We start from the raw sequence: 11263 nt of genomic DNA, 5'->3' as shown, positions 1-11263 counted from the left end.
AAAAGCTGTTTACTTGTTTGAAGGGAGCCCTGTTGGACATTCCTACATCTTCTTACTGTTTTAGTGTTCCTGCTGCTGTGCTTCGTTCCAGGAGCTGGGGAAGATACTTAGCAGAGGTGGCTCTGGGTTAACTCTTTGTGATCTCACCAGAAATCTGCAGGAATTCTTTGGGCCACTTTTTGAGACAAATACTTCCACAAGTCTGCAGGCTACTAGAAGATTTAGGGATGAAGTTGGCTCGTAAAGCTTTGTGTGGCGTGAATCACAGCAAAGGCTTTAGTACTGTGTGAGCATGTTCAATAACTGATGCAAACAGTTAAGCAGTGACACAACAGGAAAGTGGTGATTTAACCTTGCATTCCTGGTGCAGGGAACAGCAGCAGCTTGGCAGATTACCACAGAAAGGGCAGGTGGTTTCGTCCTGGCTCTACAACAGCTTGTGCCAGGTGAGGTGCATCTGTGCTTTTCTGTGCCCCACCCTGCAGACAAGGTGCTGCCAGATAACTGCATAGGGAACAAAAAGGGATCATGTTACAGGCACCAACACTCTGGGAATCTGTCAGTTTATGTAGTGAGGTAGAAATATTAGCAAACACATGGGGAAAGAGTCTATTATGGAAATAAAGGGCATAGGAGAGCCCAGAAACGGTGAGCCATATTTTACAGTGGTTTATAGGCTGCACAGGAAAGAAATGGGAGGGAAAAGATGAAATTCTCATCTGAGAGGGAGGTAGTCACCATGACAAAAATCATTTAGAAAGGTGTTAAGCTCAGTTAAAAGGCAGCCCTTTCAAAGCACTTTCAGAGTTATTTTCAGCTGTGAGCAAAGCAGAGGAATATTGCCACTGTGTAGAAATTGCTGCCAAACAACTATGGGTGGAAAGGATGCCTATTGCTGAACCTCAGCCCTTTTCAGGTCACTTTCTGGCCAGCTCTTTTCTTTGTTCTAAGACCCCTTTACAGAAATAAGGACTGCAAAGCACGGGCAGCATCACATCTGGCCCTCCATGCCAAGGTGGCAAGGGTTGGAGGCTCGTGTCCAGGGTCTGAAGGGCTGAGTATGGGCTGCTGGGGACGGAGCATGGGGAGGACACATCCTGTCAGGTCATGGCATTAAGAAGGCCCTACTTGTGCCCAAAAACTAGGAGTGAGAGTGAAGCAGTTCCAGGTGGGTTCGTCACAGGACAATGGATGATCCTACCCGGCACAGAGTTCGGTGTGGCAGCAGCACACAGAGCCTGCAGAGCAGCACGGCCACAGCGGAGATGCAGGTAAGACTGAATGCCTTAAAAACTTCTCCAGAGGAACAGAATCGTTACCATTTCCAAACTTTCCAGTCCCCACTAACCACAGGCACAGGAACCTGCAGACCACAGACCCATGTATGTTGAGGACCTCAAGTGTGAGCTCCCTTTTGTGGTGCAGTGCATCCATGGGATGTGCCATGTGTGCTCACCAGGAAAGACAGAAGGTGAAGGAGCAGCAGGGAATGCTGAGTGCTGGGAGGGCTCACCTCGTGGTGTATTGGCTTGCCTGGACTCAAGAAAATGGTGTAAAGGCAGCATATGATTGTACTTGACCTGTGGTTCTGCCTTCAGAGTGATTGACCTCATGCTGATGAGGTGACCAGGAATGTTTTCCCCAGGTAACCACTCTTGCCAGTAAGCAGGGGGCATTTATTGCCCACACAGCCATGCTGTTCCTGCTGCTGATGGGATTGTCCTGTCCCAGAGCCACCAGCCATTCTACCTGCTACTCCAACACTCAGTGCCTCCCACCTGCGCCAAACAGGGTCAAGCTGAAATGAACACTTGCATGAACAGTTCAGATCATTGTACAATCAGATATTTGAGTGGCAGAAGCACAGCACATTTTTCTACTGCTATTTAGAGGCTGATGTGTGTAGCCTTAACAACAATTTGTTTATTCATCCGTTCCAGTAGCTTTGTTCCCGCTGACTTCTATCTAAAATGTGAGGTAGTGCACATTTTATGAGCTATAGGACAGTTATTATGGCTTAGAGTGAGTCCATATGCACCAGAACTGTGGAAAAAAAAGGGTATTTAAAAAATCTCTTAAGATCGATACTGTTGTTAGTATTCCTCTTTGCTGATCTTTTCATAGTGTGGAAATAAGAATAAATTTAATATGTAATGCTGAATCTGGGCATATTTTCAGTGCAGGGAACATGGAGATATATCAGAATATTCAGAAATATGAGCTTTTCATGAGGTGTTGAAAAAGCTCTTTCAAATGAGGAAAGAAATGTCACTTTAAACATTCATTTTAAAAATATTGATGCAGCAATATGGTGCTCTGCAATGCATCTTCTATGCTTAAAGCACAGGAACTGGTATATTCCCAGATGACTTCCAAAGGCAAATAGTCCTGCAGTGATAGTTCAAAACACTTGTGCTTCTCTGAGGGATGTCTATGTTACCTTAAACCGCTAGCGGACTGAAAGCTCAGGCACAACATGGCTTCATCTATGTTGACCTCAGTGTGCTAAGCCAAAGGATACACTCAAGGTATTTGTGCTTCCTGCCCTGGCTCTGGCCCTCTGCACTGTGGCCAGTGAAAGTCCTGTGGTTTGTGTGCAAACATCCAGTCTTGGCCTCTGTGAGCTTTCTCTCTCAGGAAGGAGTAGCCTAAGGGTAGGTTGCTTATAAACCCAAATCCTCCAGTGGGTAGCATTGGCACTGATGACCAGGGGTTTTTTGCTGCATTCAAAGATGGGATATGTGGAAGGCCATGAGCCTGTTCTTTGTGCCATGGGCCTGTGCTAAGCAGGACCACCAGCCTGAATTTTCTCTCTTGGCCTTCCCCAAAGGTTGCTTCTAGCCTGTGTTTGAACTTACGTCCTCCCAAGGTGCTCTTGAGTTTGTATGCCACAGAGGCATAACCAGTGACTGTAGATTCTCCTGTGCTGGACCAGCCCTTTTTCTCAGCTGGTTTAGCTGGGCTATAATTCAGAAACTTCTGCCCCTTTACCCTTCCTAAAGGAAAACACAACTGCACAAACCTCCATCTAGCTTTGAAAAGGGGCTTTGATAATTGTCTTAAAACCAACCTGAAAATGTGAAGCATTACAAAGCATTACACCAGAGCCCATTCATGCTGCTGGTATAGATAAAGTTTATTTCTACAAGCAGTTGATGTGTCTATTGCACTGAGACCCAGTAGGACCTTGTTGCAGGGCCCTGTGACTCCATGAGAATAGAGGCAGTTCTCTCTGGGCAGCTATGGATTACAAAGGAAGTCACTACCACCGGGAGTAACGTTATCTTAACAAAAATCTTCCTGCTGTTGCCCAAACCTTGACCTACTGTGCAGTTCTTTTTCTGCTCATATAATTCACTTGACATCTTTACCTTTCTATACCACTTTGCTGTAATTCCCTATGACCCTTTTAAAGAACTATAGTGGTGGTAGGCCTTCATTACAAAGATGAACTGCAAAGCATAGCCAAATTTGAGGGGTCTGGAGGGAAGAATAAAGGGTTGTTTGTTACTATTTCATGTATAGCCCACCCTAAAGAAATAACAGTAAAAGACACAGACGCATGGCAGTGGAGATAATGTTTGCCCCCTGTTCTCCAGAGTAATTGCAATGGGGCATTCCACACAGGCCTGTCCCTTCTGAAGCTTCACTGATTGGTTTTATTGCATCAGGGAAAGCAAAACAGCAAAAATACAAATTGTGTTTGAAGTTTCCACACTTTAAACATTAAAAACAGATGCTTTTCTCTCCTGAAGGATCTAGGAAGGTCTGAAGCTCCCCAGTCCAGGCCATGGTGTCAAACATTATATCATTTGTCAGGGCTCATGAAAAATCAGAGCAGAATAACACCAGGTGTTATATTTCCTCATTTTTCTTCTTGGTTATAGTTGTGATAGTTGATTTTCAGGTGGTTTGATCCACCCCTGTTCCCCAGCTCCTTGCATTCCTCAAGGACTCTGTGCTCTATGCTCTGCATCCACAGGAGGAGATAAAAGGGTGGTTTCTGGGGATGAAGGATGGTGGTGCACAGGCAACAACAATTTACAGAACGTGGTAGAGCTCTACTCAACAGATTCTTTTTTCTGAAGTAAAATTGGCAACATGCAGACATCCTCTGAGATCCTAACTTTGCTGCTTCCTCAGTCAATGCTTGTACTCTTCAAGGGTAGTGAGGAAAGCTACATCTTCTCCTTTTGATAGGATAATAGAAGTGAGGTTATCCACACTGACCTGCACCTTCTGACTTTTCAGTCAATCAGCAAGCTTTATTCCATCAGATGAAGCATGACCTGTTTTACTCCCCTGCTGTTCACTGGCACTTAGATAGCTGGATAACATAAAGACTTTGGAACACAACGGGACTTAGGGTGCTGCTGCAGAGTATGGGAAACCTGCAACAAATGCTGTGGTTTTGTCTCCCAAACTCACCAGTACCCACTTCTCCTTGGGACTTGCCATACCTTTAGGATTCTCCACCCTTCCTTCTGTCCTTGCCTGGAACACAGAGCCCTCCCTTGCTGCCATCCCTGTGACACAGCTCCTTGGGCTGTGGAAGCTGTGACCCAGCCTGGTGCTGAGTGTGCTGAGGGCTCAAATGTCAGCAGCTTAGCCCTCCTGTGGGCTACATTGTCCCCACCCCATCTATCCCTAGCACAGGCCTTTGTTTGCACCCCATGGGAGGAAAATAATCCCCTTGCCTCTGACCACACCTGGATTCAGCCTTCAATTTGGCACCTTGAAAAGTGGGCCAATTCTCTGACACTCATGCCAGGACTAAAGCCAGAGTGAATGCAGCTAATTTTCACTGCTCTAATTAGGTGTTGAGTCAGTGAGAGGAGACCTCACCTCTAGGAAAATTTTTTTGAAAACAGAGAGAGAAAAGGGAAAGACATGAGGAAAAAAGGCAGCAAGAGAGAAGGAAAGGGAGAAAAAGAGGAAGAAGCAAACCAACAAAGAGAAAAGGGAGCACTGAGTACTTGATGGGGTAACAGGGAGGGAGACTGGGAGCAGCCCCTTTCTTGCAGGTGCAGAACTGAAGAGGGTGTCCGACCAGATCAGAGGTTGGAAGATCACTGGGGACCTGGGGGACAGCTACAGAGGGAATGCCTTCCTACATTTGCTGGCTTGCTTTGGCTGTTGGTCTCTGGGGAAGCCTTTGGTGTGGAAATCAGACAAAGGTGTTCCTGTTGTTACTCATGGGAATTCAGTGCTTCAGAGAAATGCCCTGAAAATATGCTGGAGTCCAGTTATGCAGTCTCAGACATGCAAAAATAAATTCTTCAGTAGTGCTCCACAAGCTCTGGCCAAAAATCAGCATTTTCCCCAGCTTATGTAATAATCAGGTGCCTTTCTTTCCATCCCCCACCTCCCCTCCCCCCCCACTCTGAAGAAAAAGAAACTCACATCTGCTCTAGATGACTTGAAATAAAGGGGGCCAAATCTGTATGTATGGTTTTCTTAGCTTCTCTACAGAGAGAGCCAGGGCCATGGAAACATCAGACTGAGAGGCTTAGAGTAAATCCTGGCAGTCTCAGTGCTAGAAACTCTCCCACTGATAACCAAAGCCTAATAAATAAGTTTGAGAGAAAAACTAAATGAAAGTCAATGTTAATTAGGATACCTCTTAGCATTTGTGCGTCAAAGAATGAGAAAATTAAAGAATATAGAAACATATGTTGGCAAGAGTGAGAACATGCTAAAAGTAAACATGGCTGTTATTATTAGCAGTAAAAATAATATTAATTAGTTGTATTACAGTAGCACCTAGTGGTGCTACTGTATCTCATCGCCAGATGAGATCAAGATCCCCAAAATATAAAGGTCTTAAATAGAAGTTGCATATAAGTGCATATATCTATTACATACGTATATGGACATGTGTGCAAAACAAATAGATAGACACACAGTTCAAGTGAGGAAGAAACCTCAGCAAATTGAAAACAGGCTACAGAACATTTTGTGACTTGGCTTCTCTTATTCCTATCTTTTTATGTGCTGCAGGGCAGCTGTTTGCAACTATTTATGATACAGAGAACAGAGGATTGGATTTGTATTTCAGGAGTCAGAGTGTATATGTATATGTGTGTGTCTGTGTGTGTATTCAAATACAGGCATGTCTATACATTTGTGCATGTACACATACACATATGTGCACGTTCAGACCACATGGAATTATATTTTTCCTAACTTGGATCAGAACAGAAAGCTTGGCAAACAAAAAGAAAGCTACCCCAAAGGCTCCATTTATTCCCCCAAGCACCATTTCTTTACTGCAGTGGAACTGCCACTGTCCTTTCTGTGCATGCATGGGCACTTTTTGGAGAGAGATGACTCTCCACCATGCACTGTAAATATTTCTCCTTAAAGAAAGTCACAGCTGAATACTGCCTTCAGCTAAGTCAATATAGTCTGAAAGGGTACAGAACGGCAAGTTGCAGTTGCTGCAGCTGCTGCTGACTTTGACTAAACAATTTAATAATAAATTTGAAAAAAACTAACACCTTTCCTCATGTGGATTTGCATGCCACAGCAGGGAGAGGCTATAATGACCCAGATGACACACGGTTAACTCCGGATTCCTTAAGACGTGGGAACTAATTTAATTGTTAATGTTTTACTGCCTGGGTTTCCTAAGAAAATGAGCCCTTGCAGATTATCTGGGTTCCTGTTTCAAACAGAGCAGTGCTGAGGGCTTTTTAGAAAAAAATCTTTTTAGAAAAAATAGCAGCAGGAATCTTGAGATTTCCAGTGAGGAAATTGCACGGCAGGTCAGGGCGTCAATTTAATGTTCGGAGACATGCTTCGTTTGAATGATAATTTCATTAGATTAGTTTGTAAACTTTTAATGCAGGTTGCATTATATGTCTAAGAAGAAACAATTTGTGTGACAGACTATCCTTCATAATCCCCCTCTTCAGCCTTCTGTTAACAAAAGACCCTTAATACTGAAGATGTTTTGTGGGAGGAGAAACATTTTCCAAACAAGTAGTTTCTCTATTCCAGCCCAGGTAACAAAGAGGCCTTAGGAATTTCTGTGGGCCTTGTCAGGACTGGCCCATTGGTCTTAAAGCCACCTGCTGCTTAAGCCATTGGTCAATAGATTAACTGCTGCTATTACTAAGTGTTTAGGAAAGTAAGTTATGTGGCAGAGCAAACAAAATCAACCTCCTTAACACATGTTAATTCAAAATTTAATAAATCTGCACTGAGAACAGTAAAGCAATCAAGGACAGTGGGGTGCGCAGGAAAGCTCTTAGTATGCACTGCTCCTCCAAGCAAAGTATCACATAGCAGATAAAAAGCCTTAAACAAAAGGATAATGCTCTATTTGCTCTGCAAAACTAGCTTGACACTTGCCTCCACGCCTCTGCCTTCCTCCTTTTCTTCTAGCTTTTGGATGCTGGTTTGCACTGCAGATTTTGGGCAGTTTCCAAACCTCAGTCGCTGAAGTTCACAATAAACAGTAATAGTGGAGTTAAATCCTGGTGAAAAGGTGGGAAGGATTCAAATACTGGCAAAAGTTGTGACACTCCACAGCCTCACATGTCATTCATACTCTGTAATGAAACACGTGTTTTAACAAAGCACATCTCCCCAGGAAGAGAAAACCTTCTGCCTGCCCTCACATGCCACTGGGGACTTTGCATGGCCCTGGAGGTCCAGAAAGATTTTGGCAGGGGAACCAAAGAGTTTTTCATGAGGCCAATGCTTCATGGATCTGGCCTGGGCAAAAGTCAGAAAGGTGCTACCAATTCTTCTTAAAATAAGTAATCTAAATCTCATTTGCCTACAGCTCTATGCTATTTCATGAGATAAAAGAAAGACTTGGGAGAAAAACTTTGCTTTGGCATGCAAAAAAAGGGGATGGGACAAAACCAGTTTTTGGTGGATGTTGGCTTAGGAGTTCCTGGTTTTCTGTCACATGCTTCAAGCACTTGCTGTTTCTCATATTGCAAATTTAGGTGACTGGTAAAATACAGTTCTCACTGTTTTGGAAAGATCCACAAAAATTTTTGGAATAAATTTCCATTTTTGTGTGGTCTTTTCTTAATTCTTAACTTTCAGGTTCTTTTGTTTTGTTAACAAGTAATTTTTCTCCTATATGAGTTAGCTGTGATCTACAACTGAAGATCAGGATTATGGTTGCCCTTACTTGGCTTAAAATCATGGGATGGATGCTCCTGTATGGGATGAGTCGGTGTTTTGTCAATGGATACTCAGGAGAAGAGAGAAGTCCAGAACAGTGGCAATTCAGATCACACATAAGTTGTCCACTGATGTTTTCCCACTGAGTGCTTGAGAGAGGCAGAAGCAAGAGAAATGCAAGAGAAGTGTATTCCTGATTCCTACTCCAGCACATACACACTTCTATCTGGTGAGAGATGTAGCAGCTGGCACTGGCCTTCTCTGCTAAAATTTGACCATTTGTTGCTATTGGGTTTGGGATTTGGGTTTTTGTAGATTTCCCACAAGTCTAATGCTGGTTTTGCCAAGTGCATTTGACTGGTTCCAAACATACCTGTTGATGATCAGGTACAGTACCTTGCAAGGAAAACAAGGCATCTTCCAACCAAATTTTCAGGGAGGATTTCTCAGGATCCATAGGCTGGGTTGTGATTTCCTTGGTCTGGCTTTGGCAGAGCCTTCCTTAACCCGGTGTGTGAATAAATGCTACTGCAGACCTCCATCCATGCCATTTGGAAGGCTGAAAATCCCCCTTTGTGAGGCTGTAAATTTCCTGAGAGGAAAACGCAGCGGTAACTCCAAAATGTTTTCCTTGCAGACCTTGTTGAGCTGTTTTTTATCTTGGTAGGAGAGCATTTAGACATCTATGAACAAGATAAGATAAATTTAAATTTAATTAAATTTTTTATTATGGCGTGGTAGGTATTGCTAGGCTATCAGCTGCCATCATGGAGCCCAAGCTGATGGTTGTAGCAAGATATTAGAGGCTATCTTTGAACAGGACATTTATCTGAGATTTTTATAATATATCAAAGCTCCTTGCATGTCTGGGCGTATTTGGGGGTCAGTAAAATGCTAAGAACATTCCAGCAGGACTTCTATCCTTCCTTTCCATCCCATATCTAATAATTTTCCCTTCGGGCAGTCTGCTAAAATTGTGATGGTAGGGTAAAATCAGAGGTCCAGATATAACACAAGATTGTCTGTGTCATATTCTGAATGTCTTTGACTCCAGGACCTATATTCCTGATGGAGACAGTGCAAGGAAAGCCAGACCTAGCCCTATATTTGTGCTCTGCAGTGAGGACATAGGACATTTGTGTTCCAAGTATCTTTTCCCAAGAAGGTGGGTGAGCATCTGTCTTCACAGTTGACACCAAAGCTGGTTTTCAGCCAGTCTGCTGGCAAGAGACACGAGTGAGCACGGTCCCATTTGACAGCCACAAGCTCTGGGTAGTTTAATGTAATGCAGTTAAAATTAAAGCACTTGCCTCGTTTGTTGTGCAACATCCCCACATTGCATAGTCTGGCAAGGTCAGCTGGATAATATTATAAATGCATACTCCCTGCTTCCTTTTCACTTATTTTTAATGTGATGTTGCTTTCTGTACACGTATTAATTGTATAAGCCAAGAAAAATTGCGGAGTAAATGGATATATTTTTAGATGTTACTTTATTTGGAAAGCAAGAGATGCAGTCTGTTCTGGAATTTGATATTCCTAAGCTGAACAGTGCTTTACTGCTGCGATGCAGTTAAATCACACAATTTCTTTGCTGCCTCGTAATGAAGAAACCTAAGCTCAACTATTATTCTCCTTTGAGGCTAAGAATTCAAACTCTCTTTGAGAAAAGACTGATTTAAGATCATTTTCTGCTCTGAGTGTGCTAGGCATTACACAGGGTGCAAAGGCAATACACAGTGTAGCATGACACTTAAACTGTTATTACACTTATATTGCATTTAGAAAAAAAATCTTCAATCATTCATAGTTAACCTAGGAGAGCATTTTCCCCAATGTGACACTTAAATGTTTTTAAAATAATGGGATGATTTGTTTCTTTCCCCTTGAATATGAGGCAGCGAGGTTAGAAGGGGAAGCAGAGGGGGGATGAAAAGTGGCTTATATTGTCAAGGTCTCCTTAACTGTTAAGCAGTGGGGGAAAGAATCAGACTCCTTTCCTGGGCAAAAACAGAGATATTCTCCACTGATGACTGTCCTTCTAAGCCTTTCCTATCACAGGCTAGCAGTTAAAATAATACTCACCTACTGGGCATCCAGCAGAGTTGATCTACCTTTTCTGCTAGGAGGTTCACGTCCAGTCAAGCCTGATTAATCTGTTGCAAGTCCTGAATGATCCCAAATATAACACATAACAGCTACACCTGTTTATCAAGTCAGTTCATTTCCCTTCCCCTATTCCACACTGAAAAGGAGCATTAATTAAAACAGTAAACAAACGAGCGCCTATTCTAAATCAGAGCTGCAGGCAAAGAAGAGATAACTTAGGCTCTTGAGAAGAGGGATTTTCAGTTAATTTATGGAATCTACTGTCACTCTCAGGGCAAGGGAGCTTACGTAGCTGGGAAATTGAAGCAGACAGGCTTTGTCTAAACACTTCTTTTTCAGTGAATATCTTCTCTTTTTTTCCTATTTTAATTTTTAATCAAGCCCTCTTTTTTTCCTTCTTTTTTTTTTTTTTTAAGGAAAGAAATTGCTAGATTTTTCCACTATTCTGGTGACTCATACAGCTCCTGTGAAATACCCAAAAGGTAGAGAAGAGTGAGGATGAGAGGCAGGAAGCTGAGCTCTAAAAAGAGCAGTGTGAGAATATAGAATGTTCCTTTAGCAAATTATTCCCCGGAAATTAATTGCAGTGTTTCAATCCGTTTTATTCATCATTTCCCCAGCATATTCATCTGTACCCTGGTCCTGGACCAATGTCGGTGTGAGTGTAGGTTTCAGGATGAGCCGCGGGGAGCCCACCTGAATTCAATAAATAGTCAGGGATGGTGTCCGCGGGGTTGCTGCGGCGCGGAGCTGCCGGGTCCCTTGGCGAGGGCTGGCTGCTCTGTGCGGCACGAAGTGAGCATACGGCGACCAAGGGCCTGCTCCTGCCTGCCACGGGCTGCCGGCAGAGCACCGAGGGCATGGGCGAGGCAGGGCCCGGAGGCCGAGCCCTCCCTGCGCTTTGCAGGCGCTGCTCGCACCCATCTCCCGAGCCCGGGCTGCCGTCCCGGCCCCGGCTCTGCGGGAGGAGCTCCGCAGGGAACTGCCCGGGGCGGACCTGCAAGGTCAG

The sequence above is a fragment of the Fringilla coelebs genome, assembly GCF_963513975.1.
Source record: "Fringilla coelebs genome assembly, chromosome: 3".
NCBI lineage: Eukaryota > Metazoa > Chordata > Aves > Passeriformes > Fringillidae > Fringilla > Fringilla coelebs.
Note: the sequence above shows the minus strand (reverse complement) of the source record.